The 19,261-nt window shown below is 35.4% G+C and overlaps 1 protein-coding gene across 2 annotated transcripts in view; it reads left to right on the top strand.

Moving 5' to 3' along the window:
- The first annotated feature begins 4,537 nt into the window (after positions 1–4,537).
- Positions 4,538–19,261, top strand: part of LOC128861408 (uncharacterized) — a 54,950-nt gene continuing 40,226 nt past the window's right edge. The window contains exon 1 of one of the 2 annotated variants that reach the window (XM_054099535.1): positions 4,538–4,667. The gene's annotated coding sequence lies outside the window, so the exon portion shown is untranslated. The other variant, XM_054099534.1, reaches the window with a different exon arrangement.

Below are 19,261 nucleotides of genomic sequence, written 5' to 3'. Positions count from 1 at the left end.
TAAGAAGAAGAAGAAGAAAAAATTGTCCTTGATTTTCTAAAAAAATCTTTTTATGTACAGAATGGGGTTTCGAAGGAGTTTCAGTTGTGAATGTGGACGAATCATCGATATTAATTCCTGCTCCTTTAAAATTAGAAGGGGGATCTAAAGTTCTTTGACAAAACCCTCGCCCAGCTTTAATAAGATTTTGTCTTCTACTTCGCATGAATTTTATTAAAGACAATGCAGAAGTGTTCAAAAAAGAAAAAGCACACGCAGAAATAAGTGACCTTATCAAATCTACTCTCCAATGCGGAGTAAATTCATTGAAATGAGCCACAAACTTAGGCTAACCACAATAGACGGCAAGATGTGCAATGCACTTACTGAATCATCATTCACACAAATGATTTACCTCTTGTACTTAAGCTAAATACTATATGTAAGAGTTTTATTCTATAGATGCAAAGATTAAGAAGGAAGTCAAAGTCGAAAGTCTTCAATTTGGGTTGTCAACTCTGTTCGGTGGGATTAGATTTTCGAATGTTTGCTTCATTTGGCTGATAAACTGGCAGGGTGAAAATGATTGATAAGAGCGGAATTTGTGCGTGAAGGTTGTTTTAGAAAAAAAGTAAAGAATCAAAATTTTATTACTAAGTCGGGGAATAAGTTCGTAGCGTTTTTACCGAAGACTTTTATTTAAACAAAAGACAATAATTATATGAATAAGTACATCAAGTATATATCCGCCGTTGCTGTTTACAACCCCTTCCAACCTCTCGGCCAATTTATTGATGCCGTTCCGCCAAAAATCGTCTGGTCTGGTATCAAAGAAGTTGTTGAGCCAGTTTTTAAGGACCTCTTTGTTATCGAAGGTAAAACCCTTCATATGGTTTGACATGGAGCGGAAAAGATGATAATCGGTCGGTACACGGTCCAGAGAATACGGAGTATGGTTTGACCATGTCGATCAGATGTTTTCAGTAGAATAACGAAATTCACGTGGTGTAGCTGGGTAATGTAGAACTCCTTGATGGCCGTGACATTATTTTCGAGTAATTCCCAGTGCACCATGTCCTCCCAGTCCCAACAAACATATATAATGATTTTCTTTGGATGAAAATCCGGCTTGACTCTTGGCTTTGGCGTATTTCCTCCACTTGCTTCGTATTGATGTAAAGGCGCCATTTCTCATCGCCCGTGACGATTCGGTACAAAAAGCGCTGTTTATGACCGCGTGTTGCTCGATGGTGGGCGAGATGCTGAGAAGCAATTTGAAGGCGACCTTCTTTGTTTTTTTCATTGAGCTCGCGAGGCACCCAGGATCTCAATTTTTCGTTAAATCCCATTGAATTAAAGTGACTGAGAATCGTTTTATGATCGGAGCTAGTTTTTTCCGCCGATTAACGAAAGATTTGGCGACCGTTCTCCTTCAAAAGTGATTTGAGACATTCTTCATCGAATTCAGAAGGCCTTCCGCTGCGAGGCATGTTATCGACGTCAAAGTCGCTATTTGTGAACTTTGCAAACCATTTCTGTACTGTAGACGTGCCTACGACACCTTCTCCATACACGTCTCAAAAGCAAGAGACCTCGATAAAAAGCAAAGAAGAGCAGGTGTCGAAAATGTTGATTTTTGCCTCCAGGGTATTCCATTTCTGAATCTCAAGACTAATAAAAAATCATTGAAAATATTTACTGATCAAAGCCAGAATTCGAAAATTCAAATGATGGAAACACTGCTCGACTGAAAGGTATTGTAAAATATTTGTGGGCAAGTATCCAACGAACAACATACCTTTAACTGCATGGGGCAGAAGTCATAAAATAAGCCGACTGGTCAACTTTCTGGCTATGCATTTTATTGCATCTCCATTGGTTCCAGCAACAGCGTTGAAGGCACTGATGAAAGCGAAATAGAAAACAAATGTAGAGGGTGGTGGCAGTGATGATGTCTCCACAAGCAGCAGTGATTCACAAGAATTTATTTTTTTATTTGGACCTATTTTAACTAAAATATAATAAATAGAAAAAATTATTTATCGCTTTTCAGGGTACAAAACCCCATCGAGTAACTGTGTGCATTCCGAGTCCAGGCTTGAATTCAGAGCCAACCATTTTTAAGCTGACCTCAGCATTTCAACACGCGGTAAAATCAGCTTCCGTCCAAAGGCGAGGAAGATGAAGCTGGAAGAAATCAAGTATCGTACACTATTTGAATTTTTATTTTTGGAAGATTTAAAAGCAAAGGAAATTTATGAATGGTTGTTGAAAGTTTACAAGGCATTTTCGTCATCAATTAGTACAGTAGAAAGATGGGTTGTTGTATTTAAATGTAGTCGTACAAGCCGTGAAGACGATCCCCTTCAAGGACGTCCACAACAAGCAACAACACGAGAAATCGTAGGGGAAATACAGGATATCGTATTGGAAAATCGTCAAGTGACTGAAAGAGATTTAGTCGAAGACCTAAGCATCTCATTAGGCAGTGTAAGCAGTTTTTTGACTGAAATATTGGGTTTCTAAATGTAGAGGTCATAACAGCTGTGGAGCGTATTTTGCACCCCCTCCCAAATTCTCATTTTAGCGATGGAATTCATAAATTGGAATCTCGTTAAAAACAGGTGTATTAATGTTCAGGAAGACTATACTGAATAATAAAGTATGTTTCAAACCACAAAATTCTATTTTGCCTATGAAACTTAAAAACTTATTGACCAACGTAGTATTTATGTATATATTAAACTAGAAGTAAAGAATTTCTTACACGATTTCTTGCTTTCGAACGGCTTATGGTTTTTATGAGGAGGGTTGCCATTGTCTGGCGAGGAGTGATTGCTATTAGAAAAAACTTTTCTTCATTTTTGAAGTGCCTACGCTATTCTAACCTACGTTCTCTCTGAATTTCGAATGGTAATCACGCACCAACCCATTCGGCTACGGCGACCGAGGGAAAGGACATAGGCATAGTAAATTAGATGGCGATTCAATCGAATTATTGAAAACTTCTGTATTTATGAATCAAACCGATTCATATTCGTAACATAGAATGGTTTAGTTCCTGTTGTCGAGATTTTTCATTCATATTCATAACATAGAATGGTTTGGTACCAAAGCGAAAATAAATAGATTTGATCTTGATAGGTGATGAAATTCACTACTGGATGCATGCGAGTGAATGGCAGTAGAGAGGACATCCCCATGCTTATATTCTAATGTGGCTTAAAACGAAAGTACACATAGCTCAAAGAGACAATGTCATTTACGCAAAAAATCTTAGTCACAAAAAACATAGTGAATGAACCATATGGAGCAATGAATTCACAATCTCTTTCCATGCTAAACAATAAATGCATGAAAAATTATTCCAGAATTAACGAAGTTTCTGAGTTTGAAATGAACTGAAAGATTTGTTCGAAAACTTGAAAAGGAATTTGAGCTAAGACATAGGGCCAAAGCACAATTTTTCGACTCTGTTCTGTTCTCTGCTTTTGCTTTTACTTGTTGCCACGTCAGGTATTTGTTCACAGCTTTTATTTCACTTTCGATGCAACGGCGCCATGAGGCCCCAGATCTGTCTCGGTTCCTCTGACTCTGTGGATTCCAGGGTGCTAGTACTTTCCTACTGATCTCCGTGCCTCCATTCTGTAGTATATGTGTTTCTATGTAAATAGTAAGAGTCACATACGCGCCGTACGATATGCCGGAATGCACAAAAGTTGGAAACTACCTACTTTTGCCGTACGGCCAATCAGGTGCAAAGACAACTGTAATTTTGTACCGCACAAATTTATATCGGTTGCTTTTTCTATTAAGTCAAATGAAAAGCAAAGAAAAAGTAGAAAATAAACTGATTGAGTCAATTGAATTGCACTTTTATCTTTTCCATAAAAGCTTGAAAGAGTAGAGAAAAGACTAGGCTTAACCAAGTTTTCCTGAAAAATGGATGTGCGTCTTGATCTGAAAGATATGGTCGCACCCACCGCCTACGACTACCATAAATTCTATTAAAACCCTATTATCCCTGCAATAAGCATTAAAAACCTGTTTATATACTACGAAATATATTTGCTTTCATGACAAGAACATCTGCTCTTTTTGTTTATATGCGGCATTACTTTCATTGTGGCACCAGCGTACGTTTTACACGTCACGCCAGTGAAATGCGTTGCCGCAACGGACCCATTGTGCAAGGTCTATAAGGTGGAGTATAACTTGTCCGATTAACCGTTATAATGTCATAGAGTATAATTTTTGAAATAAATCGGTCTCATAATCGTAAGGGGTATTCGACCATAACTTTACTCCACTTAAAGAGACTAAAACTTAACTGTTCGCCTTGCGCATGCCATTTAACATAATTATCGTGAGTAAGGAAGCTTACGCTCTCTGTCATGTTTTGCCTATCCTAACAAGGCATTTATGCTTGCATGTATGCTATCAATGTATGCATACATACATACCGTTATGCGCACATTTTCCGAGTAATAAAATGAAAACAGAACATTACACAAACACACACATACTCACAATATTAAAAATGAATATAAACAATCGAAAAATTTCAAGTTTTCTATTTGAGCCAATTTCAAAATCACAAGCAGTGACGACCACAGACACGACATAGCTAAAAGAGGAAGAGCACGAAAGAGCCAAAACAAAGTTTTTTGACGGAGAAGGAGACGAGGGTATGTAGAACGGGGAATGGCAAAAGCGACTACAGCAGCAACGCATAAATTCTTGTATTCACTTTTCACACGTCGTCCCGCACACTAACGATAACGACGATACGCGCACGGAAAATTCGCGCTGTAAAATCAAGTGGCAATAGGAAAAATCAAAGAGTGCTGCTGTGCTGTGATTGCATTGCAAAACAAAAATACAGGAATAATAATAGCTACAAAAAAATAATAATAATAAAATGAAATAAAAAACAACGAAAAAGAGAAAAAAAAAATAAGGCAAAGTAACATATTTTAATTGTTTGTTGTGTAGTGATTTTTATACATAAATGAAAATAGTAAAAAAGTTGAAACGGAAATAGTGAATTTATATATGAATAATTGGTGAGTAATCAGAAAATTGCTTGCGAATAAGGATATGAAATGATACATTTGATAAAAAAAAAGAAAAACAGGAATTACTGAATCACAAATCTATACATAAATATATTTATTATACGCGTAATGCTTTAAAATAAAATGAATTCTATCGATTTTCATGACTAATTTTTGGCTAAAATCCTACTGCCATGGTGTCCCTACACAATTCCTGCCACTGAAAGTTCCACTTTGTTTTGTATTTTGTATCTATCACATAATTGTAACTTTGCGTGTCCGCCTACTCCGCCACCAGAGCAAAACAACACCAGTTAGAGAACCTACGGTAATGTCATCACGCTCGCTTTTAAGTGTGCCAGTAGATTGAAAGCCGCAGAAAATAAAAAACAGTATGAAAAAAATAATTTTTGATATATCATACTTGCATATGTGTGTATGTAAATATGGAATTGTTGAGATTCTGAATGAGTCGTATGTAAGGTGTTTCGAATTACTATCTGACTACTTGCATATGTAAGTGGAATAAAAAAGGATTTGCGAAAAAAACGACAAATATGTAGCGAAGAAAAATATAATCAATATGCGCATATATGCATACTTATATGTATGTGTGTATGTATGTATGGAGATACGCATATAATACCTGTATCTATAATCACCACTAAGATAATCAGATAAGACTTCAATTGTTGCATAAGGATATTATCACAGCCCAAAAGATCGACATTTTTTTTTTTAAGAAAGTGATTGTTGAGTGGATTGTTTTTATGGAAAGAACCTATACTCCCGCACAACTTTTTTTCCAATGGTTCATATGTGTACAAGTATTTTCACTTTTTGCTCGAAGGGTGTAAGCTCTTTATTACGTGAAAGATGTTATTTGCAAAATGATGAATATCAAATATTTATTTTATTGACAAATTGACGCCTAAAGGTTCTACTTAAACATACTTTCCATACGTATAAAAGGAGATGCCAACGGTTCGCTTTCTCTCAATTTGGCTCCTTGAAAAAAAGCCGACGAAGTGATGTCAAATAGAATGTTTAAGATTGAAAATGTTTATTGACATTTTTTTTTTTAATTTTGAACGAGAATTACGGAAAACACAAAAGCTGAGAATATAAAAGTAGTCAGTTATTACACTCAATACATATAGAAATACATACATATAAGGCACCTCAGAGGTGATGACACCGAGGAGAGCAGCTAATTTTGCGATTGTGTGTCTTAATTGTGAAAGTAGTCTGCTTTTTTGCTGCTTTGTTTGTTTGTTTACATTTTTCAATTCTGACATTCAGAATGACTTTTACAAAAAAAAAATACATGTATGTAAATGCTGTTGTTGCTCAAGTGATATTACCTTTACTGGATTCGCATTTTAAGGTAGGAGGAGTGGAAGTTTTTTTAGTGTTCTCATCCACAAAACAAATGAAAAAATAATAATAATAATTTATCAAACAAAACCAAAAATTATCAAAAAAATCAATAATAAATACTCACTGCACAAAAATACACTCAATTCTTCCAGGAAAATCGCAGCAGGGCTTCTCAATCGGCGGACATTGTAGCTTCGGCGTCAGTGACCTGAATACAAAAGACCAACATTTTTTTTTGTTTATCAATGTCATAAATTCTATATGAATTAAACAAAAATAAAAAAAAAATCGCGGAATAAAATGCTTAAAAAATGAATTTTGGGGCGAATTCTCCTACTATTTTCGCTTCGAAAAAATTATTTTTTCGAAAAATTTTCGAATTGTAAATTCACATAGAAAGTAATATCATAAAAAGGATGTGTGCAAAATTTCAGGGAGATCGGTCAATAACTTTTCGAGTTATCGTGTACGCCACTTCGAAAAATATAGTTTTTAGAAAAAACGCGTCTAAAGTTTGAATACAACGTAACTATACTTCTCCCAGCGCTCGAACGCAAAGAATGGAGTCGTCATGGATGACGATCTATAATATAAGAAATACTAATATAAAATTTATGTTCTAAATTTTTTTTGACATATTCTTAAAGGATTATACATATTAACATTTTATGAAAAAAAATTTTTTTTTTTCGAAATTTTACTGGTACCTGTCCCCTTAATTCTGATTAAAATTGCAGTGTGACAGACAGTTCGCGGATTAGTGAACAACTCATTTGTTTGTTGGATAGTTTTGTTAGTAAAAGATGGACCACAGGTAACAAATACGGGTATTAGCTGTCTTGATACTAAAAAATAGTTATTAAAAAAAAAACAAAAAATTTAAATTGCTATTTCATAAACTGCTCCGAAGTATCAAAACAATTAACGTAGTTTCGAACGTGTTAGTGCAAACTAGCATCGCACCCGTCCTTTCTTGTTATTCTCTTTAAAAATTTGCTTATTTTTCATTCAGAATAGTTATTAACTGTTATTCTTGGGCAAAGTTGTTATCAAGAATTCCCCAATCCGCTTAAATTATGAGAATTAGGTCTAATTGTCAATCCGCATTAGTTGCATTTAGTTTCTGAGATAATTCTGAATTAAGTCACTAAAGGCGATGGACGCCACCGTCTGACGAGGCTATTAGGGTGTTAGTGTTGGTGAGCAAAATCAGATTTCGCCAAGTATAGTTTAAATTAATTTCACTTTATTTCACTTTAAACCTAAATACATTGATATCCGTATATGTATATATACACTCTTATACATATACAAAAATAGCATACATTATATACATGATTGGTGTTTGGCCGGGCTCCTCCAATTTTTGTTATGCATCTGAATGTTGTTCCACAAATGGGAGCTTACAAGTTTATGCCGCAGATGGTTTTTTATGGGGAAACTTTTTCATGGCGGAAAGAACTTGCCATTGAAATGCCACTGCCATCATTGTTTTTTATTTCAACGGTGGGTCTAATTACGCAAAAACCCTTTCGGCTACGCCGGCCGCCGGGAAATTTTTTTACAGTAAACTTGAACTGATTCCGAGGTAATAAAAATGTGTTTATCTGCAAAATAAAAAAGGGAGATGTATTACCAGAAATAATCATAAAAATTAAATTGAAAATTGCGCCTTCATTTTATAAACATTTTCATACCTATATCGGATCCGATAAGCAGTCCTAGAAAAGGAACTTAATATTCGGAAAATAATTTCTTAAAAATTCCTCAAGGTCGTTGTTTTGTTCTTGAGACAAGAAATATGAATAGAAAATTGGTACACCAATACAATAAAAGCACCCACACATTTCGCAACTCTAACGCTTAATCGCAAGCATACACACATGATTGGATGAATGTAAGTATGCATTGGTATTTGTGCCATAGCCTACTTACTACTTACCCACTTTTGCTCGCTCTCCAGTTGTGCACTACAACAATTTTTGCTGTAACGAAAATTCGGTTAATCCTCCATTGTCATTGATATTGAATTCAGTTATACCGAAGCGTAAGAGTATAGATGAAAACTTAGTATTCGTATGGATTGAATTGAAGTAGTGTGTATGTGTGCATGAGTACGCGCCATGGGATATGCTACACTGTTGGCACTCAAAGCTCTATTAAGTGGGACACACCATGTTTGCATTGTCAGTCTCGTTGAGCTCTTTCTTCAACCACCACTTTGCAAGAAACTATGAATGAAGAAAGTTTGTATATTTCCATGTGGTACTTTCAACTGCGTACTATATATGTATATACATATGCATGTACATTTTTTCTAGCTTTTTGTGTCTAGCTCACAAGCGCTTACGCCTGTGTAGCCTATTAGTATTGTAATAGGCAATATTTATATATTTCATTGCTTTCAATTAAGTGCATGCATACATACATTCATTTGCTTATGTTGTAGGCTACAATGGCGCTCGAAATTAATTGTGTAGCCTCAGCAGGATCTCTATAGTTTTGCAATATTGGATATGTTGTTTTTTTTCTACGGAAAGCTGCATGCGATGGGCGTGCTGGCATAAATATGTATAATAATACACATACACATATGTATGCGTGCATGTGCATATTTTTTCACAATATTTTTTATTTAGTGCGTTGTTTTGCCTATTAACGCTGCCATGCGTTGACTGGCGATTCCATGCAAAATGTAATGCATTTAATACTTTTGCAATTGTATGCCTATTAGGGTGTCCGTTATTTACCAATTTGATTATTTTTTTTGCGACGCGCCCTAAACTTTTAGTTTTCCGTGTAAGAAAAATTATCAGATCAAAATCAGCTCTTAATATTCAGAATAAACCTTGCCCCAAACACGATATATTTCCCATGGGATATGGATATAAATTAGATGGGATTTTGCTACTTTTTGGAATAAACTTTTTTTTCTCTAGTATGCTAATTTACAGCTATGAAAAACCCATATTCTGATGGCAATTTTAACTCTCTACAAAAAAGATCTTTTTTAAAAATTTTCGATAAATTGACTCCTTTAAAAGTTAATCGAAGTTAAAGTTGAACTGTGTGTAAATTTCAGACTTTTTCACTTTTGCAGCAAAACTATTATTGTTGTAGTAAACTTCTCACGTTTATATAAAAAAATAATCAATGGACCAGAGCCAAGTAAAAATTTACGCACAGTTCAACTTTAACTTCGATTAACTTTTAAAGGAGTCAATTTATCGAAAATTTTTACAAGATATTTTTTGTAGAGTTAAAATTGCCATCAGAATATGTGTTTTTCATAGCTGTAAATTAGCATACTAGAGAAAAAAAAAGTTTATTCCAAAAAGTAGCAAAATCCCTTGTAATTCACTTTACAGGTTAACTAAATAATTTGTATCATATTGAAATATTTTTATGTGATCAAGGAATTCACTTCGAATTGTTTAACCTAGGGATGAGCAACACGTGGCCCGCGGGTCGCTTGCGGCCCTTTAAACATGTTTATGCGGCCCGCCAAGCATTTCTAAAATTGAGTTTATTTTACCGTATTTCTCCCATCAATATATTGTTATAAAAATAATTATAACAAAATGATACTACATTCTAAGCCGAAACATAATATATTTATGTCACTTGTTCAAACAGGCTGCTGCCAGTTAAATACTGGCAAAAAAGTGAAATCCTTTGCTATCCCAAGTTTCGAAACTACGTCTTCCGAATGGTAATCACACACGAACCCATTCGGCTACGACGGGCGCCTACAATACTATTAACGGACCGAAATTTAAATATAAGTACATAATTTTTTGACCCAACCGAAGGAGGAGATTCAATTTTATAATGATTACAATGATTTTTTGGCCATCCAAAAGTTTACATTTGATTTTTACATGGATTTGGTATAATTTCCCATATTTTTTGTCAACACCTGCTTGAGCCTGAGCCGCCTCCCAAGTATGTCAGGAGGCACCTCCTACAGACAGACATTTAACGACATTCATCGGGAGACTCTTACCCCCTTCTTATGTTCCCGACCCCCGAAAGCCGACATCGCAGTTCAACCACCACCCATTGCAGACGAAGAGCTCCAACTTCCCCTTCCAAATTGGAAGGGCCACTTTTGACTAAATGCGTGTATCTCGATAAGGATTTAATAAAATTCGATACTCTGTTTAAAAAATTTCAATTGAACCAGTTGATTCCCAAAAAAAATGGTATTTCTTTTATTTGCTGTTATTATAGGAATACATTTTCTTTTGGAAAATTGCCAGACATTCACTTGGCTATGAATAATAACTCAAAGCATGACTAATAGTAGCTTGAGTTATTTACATATAAATGCAGTGCCCTGAAAATTAATTTTTTTTTGCTCATGAATATGATGATTGAATTTCTATAATATGTAGATGTACATACAGTATTTAACAAATTGGAGAAAATGCGGAGAAATACAATTAAGCATACTCAATCAGATCACAGTAAGGCATCAAGTTTTATTCATATTCTTAAAAAAATACGCATATGCGTGTGAGTGGTTTCATCTGCGAAAGTTCAGAATATTTTGCATATTCCATGGAGCTGGTGCTCAGCAACAGGCTTTATGAAAGGTCTCCTGGCAGCAACGTGTGGCAATGGCCCACCCGCTGGCAGTGGCCTAACCGCAAGACCTACATGACCCACACGCCTACATAGCAACACGTGTATGCGCACACATACATATGCACATCCCACCAAATAATTTAATTTACGCTGCTGGTATTAATGATGTCATTTAATTTTGATTTGACTTCGTTAAATATTTACATTTAGGTATTGAAAATTCAAAATATTTCGAATCTATTAATTGATACACAATTTATCGTATACAGCGCTAACACTTTCGCAATATATCCAAAAATACATCGCATGCTTGGACCATTCGCCGTTTGATGCAGGCACTGCATTCCAACACAAGGTATATACAAAATTATTCAAATATATATCGCTATAAATGTGCGATGAAAAGCGTTTGCGTAGTGGTTGTGGACACTTGCTAGAGCGGCTGTAGCATGCTTCGGCCCACCTTCCAAACAAGCGAGGCACGGAAATGCGCACTTACATACTTACATACATACATAATAACACTATGTATGTATGTATATAATTTTTTTTATTTGTAAGCTAAACCCTACAAGAAAACGCGAACTCTAATATTTAAATAAATTTTGTTTCAGTGTGTCATATGCGAACTAGGCTGTTGGAGACTAGTTTCTCACTAATTCAAAAGCGGTCACACAGAACTAAACTGCAATATTTTTTATGCTTATCTACTATGATTTTCATACATAAATGATAGTAAAGCCATAGAAAAACGAGTTTATTGTTTAAACAAGGTGACACAAAATTAATTTTATGATAACAATATCCTTTCATAGCCAAAGTTACGAATTATTTAAATAATTGAAAATTAAATCATATTATTTGAAGTATGTGCCATTAGAAGCTACAACTTTACTGCATCTTTCAGGCAGCCTACGGATTCCTCTGGCGAAACAATCGAGTTATTTTGACTTGATCCATTCATGGAGCCAGTTTGCGATCGGAACAGATGGTAGTCCGAAGGTGCAATGTCTGGGGAATACGGCCGGTTGGGCAAGATTTCCCAATTCAGTCTTTCTAAATATTTTTGTGGGCCGATTTAGCAACGAGTGGCCTGGCGTTGTCATGCAGCAAAATCAGTTTGTCATGTCTACCGTCCTATTCCGGCCGCTATTCTTTGAGAGCTCAATTCAAACGAATTAGCTGCAGTCGGTAACGATCGCCTGTGATGGTTTAAGGAGTTCATAATAGATGACACCCTTCTGATCACACAACATAAGCTTTGAAAAACATAAGCATGACTATTATTTTTCGCTTTCGATGGCTCTGGTTCACCTGGCAGGCTCCAACATTGTCGACGCTTAGGGTTATCATAATAGATCCAATTTTCATCGTCAGTGACGATGCGATGCAAAAAAAACTTTTCTTTTCTTCCGTCCAAGAAACATCTCACGCGTCTCCAAACGTCTCTCGATATCTCTCTCCTTCAATTGATGTGGCACCCAGTTACCTGCTTTCTGGACCATTCCCATCGCGTGCAAACGTTTACCTACGGTTGATTTGTCAACATCTAACTTTTTACACATATCATCTAGGGTTCGACATGTGTCTTCATCCAATAACTGTTGTAAAGGGTTTTCCAATAACAGGTGTTATTTTGAATAGCCTATTTGAAAAGCCTCTCTATCCTCAACGTGTGACTGTTTGGTGCGGTTTATGGTCCGCCGGAGTCATTGGACCTTACTTTTGCGAAAATGAAGCTGGAGCAACAGTTACGGTGAATGGATTGCGCTATCGAGAGATAATTAACGATTTTTATGCCCGGAATTGGATGGTATTGATCTGAACATCGTTTATTTTCAACAAGACGACGCTACGTGCCACACAAGCAACGAAACCATTGATCTTTTACGGGAAAAGACCTCCAATAACACCCTTTATTGGAAAACCGTTTAGTTGAGTATCTTCGAATTTCGGTGCCCCTTCGCGATCTTTATCACTTACGTCTTTTACAAGTTGTATTTGAGAGAGCGTGATCATCGTAAATATTTATCAATATACGACACGTTTCAGCTGCAATTTTCTTCAAGAGGTAATAAAGAAGTATGACTTCCCGCAAATGCTGTGTTCTCGGGACGAACGGAGGCCTTTTTTGACGTCAGATAAAAAAGGATCTTTACTTTTCTAACGAATGTCAACTACTGCAAACGAGGCCTCACATATACACCTTCAAATCACCAGTATATTACTAGAGCGAACACAAAAATAGTATCAGTAGCGACCCCTCTTTAACGAGGGCGGAAACTTATTCCCATACTCAATATTTGGTATATATTATTCCTACAAGGAGCATAGGGCCCCTATAAAAATATTTCAATTTTCTCTATCTAAAGCTAGGGATTTTATCTCTTTCCAGCTCTTGTTTTGGGCTGCAATTTCGAGCTCGGTCTGCCTTCTGCAGGCATGTGTTGCGTGTCCTGGCCTACGGCTGGTCTGCAAATTCCATTCGATGACCGTGTTTGCTACGTCACCCGTTGGTGGACGTGGCCAATATATCGCCATTTTCTTGCCCGAACTTCAATATTAATCATCCTATTGAAAGATTTATACTTTTTACAAATGTCATTCAATCAAAAAATCAATCATATTTGGGAGTTAGACAGCTGTATTACACAAACAGGCATACAATGGAGCGCGTGAAGGTCAAAATAAAGATTTTCATTATTCAAAATATGTATTTTTTTTTCATTTAGTACAAAAGTTATTCAAAAATAAAATTGGATGATTGCGAACCTTCCGGTTGTTGAACAAAACGTGCCCCATTTTCAAGCGAAAAGTAAAACAAAAATATTTTAGGAACAGAATAAGTTTTCATTTTAATAAATGTTTCATTTTTTGATGTTTGAATGTCTGGTCTAATAGAAATTTTCTTTGATACGCACTTCACTAATTTATTGCTAATAAAAACATTCCATAACTGAACTATATTTTATTTGTAAAAAGAATTAATTACATTTTTATTTATTTTTATATTATGAAAATGTTTACCGACCTGTAAGTTTCTTAGTTGGTGTTCGGTGTATTGCAGATTTCGTATACAAATACACGAAGAAGCATGCATTTACATATGTACATATGTATGTATGTATGCTGGCATGCACTCGTTGCCGCTATCTGAAGTTGCTGAGATTCTATTTTTATTCCATACTGTAATTGTTCGCCAATGTTTTGTTTACACTGTGGTATTTAACAATACATTTGTATGTATATGTGTTTATAGGCTGTATAACGCAAGAATTTTGTGGAGAGCTTTAAAAATAAATTAAAAATACTACCTGTAAGTATTCAAATGTAGGGAGAGCAGCAGTCTTCTTAGTCTATGTACATATGTACGTATGTTTATGCAGGCAACTTTTTGGGTCGATTATTTGAATTACAATTTTTTCTATAAGAGATTATTTAAGTTGTATAGTAGGTGATACTTTTTGGAAAAAGACCCATTTCGGAAATGGGGCTCTGAACGCACCAGTGCAGAAATAATATGAAAGATGTGGTTCTCGGTGAAAATTATAGGAAAGAAAATATCAAAAGCGGAATTATATTTATATACACTCAGAGGGCTTACAAAAAAGAAATAAATTAAGAAAAAAAATTAATATTGCATTCCAAATCATATAGAAGTATTTAAAAGTAGGCCTCTTCGCCAAGCGCTAGCAAGTGGATCGATATTTGCTCCGGAGTGTGAGCAATCCTTTTTATTTGGCTGCATAGGAGTTCCAAAAACTATTCCGCTTAACTCCAGATTTGCCTGAGGATATAATTTCTCAGCTTGACAGTTATCTTCGAAATTCCATAATAACAGCGATTTCGACAGAAAAAGAAGTAAATCTTGTAACATTCAAGGTAATTGAATTCTAAATTCTGCTTTTATGTTACTAGGTTCTAGCTACATTGCGATCTTTTGCAAGTTGATTTTATCAACGACCCGTAGGTGAGCAATGGGGAATATCCACAGTGATCCATTAGCTGTAGCATACATCGCGTAACAGAAGCAATCAATTCCTTATTTTGCGCAAAGATGAGGTTTCAAATCACCCAAGTGGAGCGCCAAGTAGCAAAAGGAATTTCTGATTGACGAAGTATTCAAGTACCGCAGTGGTCAGGTAACCGAAGGCTTAAGGCTTAAGTTCAACTAAAGCACTACTGAGTGAATACCACTAGATGCCACAGATGCCTCAACGTAAAGATTGACACTGTCCTTGACCTGGGTCAAGGTTCTTAAGAGGGGTAGCTTCTCCAGACAATGAGGTTTACAATCATTTTTTGCGAAAAACTGAGAATATTTATTGTTTTAAAATAAATTACCTATTATTGTAATATTCATGCGTAAATGGATATGCAAACATTTTATTGGAAAAAAAATGGCGGTGCTACTGCTGCTCAAACACGGCTCCTTTAATTTGCGCCATGAAGTGTACAGCCTCTTGTAATCAACTGAAATCGACCAGACAATTTTTCATTAAAATAAGTTATTCCGCTTTGCCCTTACCGTTTTTTTGCAAAAAAAAAAATCAAATTTGAAATGAAAACGTGCACAAAAAAATAAAACTTTTTTTATACACAAATTGATCATAACAATATTTGTAGAGATAATTAATATAAAATTTGAGGTATATGCAAAGGCCAATATATCAAAGCACATCTCTGTAAAATTTTAAGTTGATATCTTTATTACTTTTTGAGTTACATTCGACAGCGCGGAAAAAAAACGTATTTCGAGAAAAACGCGATTAAAGTTTTCGTTCTTACTCAACTTTCGTTCGACGCTCATCACTTCACTGACTTTATAGGAACTTTTTATACTTTCTTTTAAACTTAAAACATTGAAAAGAGGTTCTTTAGATTGTAAATGAATTTTCAAAGCAAAAGAAAAAAAGTGCCAAAATGTTAAAAAAACTTAACGCTATCTTATTAAAATCTTTCCGCGATTCTAGTGGAAAATTTGTTTTCAAATCAGAATTGTGGAAATTATGGAATCATATAAAAATTGTTCAGCCTTTACTCATCTAGCGATGTTTGTGTATTGCACTATAAAACGTTACAATGATACTGGTAGCATTGCAAACCTAAAAAAACCGCAACAACGCCAGAAATGGTTCGGAAAGTGAAGGCTCGATTCGAACGAAATCCACATCGAAGTGGAAGAAAAATGGCCAAAGAACTGAAAATATCGGAAGATAGCATTCGACGCATATTGAAAAATGAGCTCAAGGTCAAGGCTTACAAGTTCCAAAAAGCACACGATCTTTCACCCCAGAAAAAAAGTTGGTCGGTGCGAAAGAGCAAAGGAGTTGTTGCGCTTGCACGAACGTCTCGAATTTCCTAACATTGTGTTTTCTGATGAAAAAAATTTCCCAATTGAGCAGTTCATAAACACTCAAAACGATCGTTTTTACTTGACCGAACGCTCATACGAGAATTTGAGCCTACGTATGGCCACTCGAAGCAATTTCTCATCGCAAGTAATGGTTTGGGCCGCAGTGACCGCTGATGGAAGCTCTCCAATCGTTTTTATCGAGCCTGGTGTCAAAGTGAATGCGACTTATTATCGGGAAAATGTTTTAGAAGCTGCTTTAGAGCCGTGGACACGCAAACATTTCGGTCGTAGACCATGGACGTTCCAACAGGACTCGGCACCGTCTTATAAAGCTCGTGTGAACCAAAAATGGTTAAAAAATCATGTTCCACACTTTATTTCGTCCACAAAATGGCTTTCGAATTCGCCAGACGCAAATCCGATGGACTATTCCATCTGGTCCATTTTGGAGAGCAAGGTGAGGACTAAAAAATATGCCAGTATGGATGCGCTGAAAAAAGCGATTATACGCGAATGGGCCAAAATACCTCAAGATCACATTCGTGCAGCATGCAACTCATTTTTTGACCGTTTGAAGGCTATAGTCAAGGAAAAAGGTGGTCAGATCGAGCTAAAGTGAATATATATTAAAATTGTAATTACTTTTGAACAATTTTGTCTTTGAAATCAATAAAAACTAATTTCACACAAACAAGTTATGGTGTTTTGAATAGGTAACACTTCATATCACCCTGTATACCCTCAGAAAGATTTTATAGAGCAAAACTCAATGCATAATGCCTCTGTTTAATAACTTTTGTCAAAACAAAATTTGTAATAGAAATATTTAACGAGAAAAGTCGCACTTGCCCGACTATGCATTCGAATAACTCGAAATAGGTAATAAATAGATGTAAAATGTGATAGTTTCCCTATAGAAATAGGGAAAACAATGTAATCCTATTCACTTTTAATATTATGCCTGCAGTTGGCCTTCTGGTGGAAATGCACATATCGCACCCTAAATACAAAAGGGTCACAACTCAAAATTTTCCAAAACTGAGTTTTTTTCATAAGTTAATTCAGAGTACACATTTCTAACTGCTGCAAATATTTCGTTCACATAACTATCTTCTTTAACTGGAAAAATACGGTTATGTCTATTTTTATGTCAAGTGTGTTGCTTTTGCACGATCAACTAAAGAGAATTATTTTTAGTTGCGTTAATGGGCTTAAGAACAGCTGATTACTTTTATTACACATAAAGAGTTTTATTTTGAGTTCTGCCTCTATAACTGTAAAAAGTGATAAATTTCGTGGTATATTATTTTGCATTGTGCCTCTTAAATTAAAACATTTTGTCAGTTAAAACGGCACAACTTAAGATAATATCACTTGTAAATCGAAAAAATTTCAGTTAAAGAGTCATAAATCAAAATATTGTTTTATTTTCGCAAACATACAATAATATAAAATTGAAAAAAATATAGTAGAACCTTTTTCAATGTTGTATATTTTCATGATGGAACAATATTTTCTTTAAATATTACAATAATTTTTACATAAAACGTTTTTCGCCGCTCCTGAAAATCTTACTATTTTGAGTTGTGACCCTTTTGTATTTAGGGTGCGATATGTGTGCATATGCATATATTGCATTCATAGAGTTATACTCCTATAAGTATTAACCATGACCGTCCACAAGTTTGATTTTGATGAGCCTATAAGCTCTATAAGACAATTGTTGCCAAATAGATTAAACTATAACTAAATTTTAACAAAAGTAACCATTTATCATTACACAAACCCGTACTGATAGAAATGTATTAAAGTTAAGCGATAGACATTAACATTAAGACACCAACTTATAATTGTGCTCATGCAATTATAACTGATATACATACTCGTACATAGTATGAGAAACAGTTTGCTTTATTGTAGTAATACCAAAAAGTATTTAAGTGCATTATCTGTATATGAACGCATCAGAGTACTAATGAGAAGTACTGCTATTATGGGATACTCACAAAATATTATATGTGATTTACTCTATTTCTGCCCGATAAGTTATTGTCGTATATGAGTGCTTAAATCCTAGATTTTTCTTTCAGGAGTTTAAAACTTTCATTAATTTGAATCTATTATACAGACCGCCGTAAGCCGAATTCATTTGGTGCGTGACTATCATTCGGGAGTGCATAGGCTCGAATCTCCGTCCATTAAACAGCAAAATGATAGAACAAATTTTTTCTAATAGCGGTTGCTCCTCAGCAGGCAATGTGCAAACCTCAGAGTGAATTTCTGCCATGAAAAAGATCATCTTATTATTATTATTATTAGGCTACTGTGCACTGCGACCAAAGTAAATCGACTGTGCAAAGCCTGCTGAGGTACCCTATAGTTTGAGGCTTTTTAAAAATTTTAGGACATTCTGGGGTTTATTTTTCAATAGCTTATATGGAGGCACAGCAGTACCGCCAAAGTACTGTTGCCGTTTTCTGCCTAGTACAGGACATTTACAAAGAATGTGTTCTGAATTTGTAAGTCCACAGAAAGTTTCAAAACGAATTAGGGGCATGTTTGCCCCTTTTTTTGCTAGTTGGTCCGCTGTTTCATTTCCCTCGGGTGTCCTTTGTGTCCAGGAACCCGACCCAGCAATAGTGTGCTGAAGAAAGCTCCTCTTAAAACCCCATTTGCCATTCGGGGTCGGCTTAAAAAACTTCATTTGTGGAACAACATCAAGGCGCACACCACATAGGAGGCCAAACACCTAACAAAAGTGTCACCTCAATTATTTTTTTATTTTTTTATTTTTTATGGCCATATCTACATAGGTATATCGTTAGCCTTTAGACACTCAGCAGATTGTTATCGGTACATACATATAAAATTCATTGTAAGATAAAGTAAATACAATTAA

This window comes from Anastrepha ludens, chromosome 4 (genome assembly GCF_028408465.1).
Source record: "Anastrepha ludens isolate Willacy chromosome 4, idAnaLude1.1, whole genome shotgun sequence".
Classification (NCBI taxonomy): domain Eukaryota; kingdom Metazoa; phylum Arthropoda; class Insecta; order Diptera; family Tephritidae; genus Anastrepha; species Anastrepha ludens.
This window is presented reverse-complemented; position numbering and strand designations above follow the sequence as displayed.